Below are 1,085 nucleotides of genomic sequence, written 5' to 3'. Positions count from 1 at the left end.
CAACGAATAGTGGTATTGACCGTCATATTATAACGCCCCTACGGCTGAAAGGGCGAGCATGTTTGGTTTGACGGGATTCGAACCCGCAACCCTCAGATTGCGAGTCGAGTGCCCTAACAACCTGGCCATGCCGGACCAAATTTCCGTTCATAGAATTGTGTAGACTCTAAACATTTGAAAATCCACGAGGAACCAAATCTCTTGGATTTAACTTAGCTGGTAATTATGAAAATTCTGGTTAAAACCCTCTTTTTTTAGAGTCAAGATAAGATCGAAACTGATCATTCATTTTCGTTTTTCAAACTATTTACTCAATTCCCTATGAACAAATTTGTGCTGCACTTCTAATCTATTTAATAATATATAGAGAGAATATACAAGGAAGAGATCAGAAAATGATTGCCAAAACACTTCAAAATTGTAAATCTCTTTAGCAGTCCTTATTGAAAGTACACCTGGAGACGACAGTAGCTTTCTCAGTACAAGGATAAAGACGATTATACTAGACTAAAATTATAAGACGGTTGTAGACTAAGAAACTTAACATATAAGTTATAACAAAAAATTTCGGATCATTTATGAGTTATTTGACAGTCGAGAGATAGTTTTTGAATATTGTCTTTCGCCTGATTTATATCTCAAAAATGACCTTGAAAGTTTGATTTTAGTAAATATATTGGATAGATAGCCCCAAAGATAGCCTTCGAAATTAAAGAAAATGATTATTAAAATACAATTCACATGTTATAAATTGGAATGAAACCAAAAGGGCATCTAATTTTGTCAATACGTCTAGTTAGGAGAGCCAGAAAGATTCTGCTCTTGTATGTAACAGGCGAGAAAATGAGCATTGGGTTTTTGTTTTATTTAGAGAAGAGGCAGTTTCTCTCAACTTTGTATCGGGGAACTGAACTAAAAAACAACAAATCAACCGCTTCAGTAGAATCAGTTGGTTTGATGTTGTTGAGCATAAAGCTAGACAAAGGATCGAAACCAGGTTTTTTAACGCTATAAGCCTTCTGAGTCACTGGGGGCTCAGTAGAATCAGAAATGGATGTGTTAATAATCTATTTAATATTTTCTGT

The sequence above is a fragment of the Limulus polyphemus genome, unplaced genomic scaffold, assembly GCF_000517525.1.
Source record: "Limulus polyphemus unplaced genomic scaffold, Limulus_polyphemus-2.1.2 Scaffold254, whole genome shotgun sequence".
In the NCBI taxonomy this organism is placed as follows: domain Eukaryota; kingdom Metazoa; phylum Arthropoda; class Merostomata; order Xiphosura; family Limulidae; genus Limulus; species Limulus polyphemus.
Note: the sequence above shows the minus strand (reverse complement) of the source record.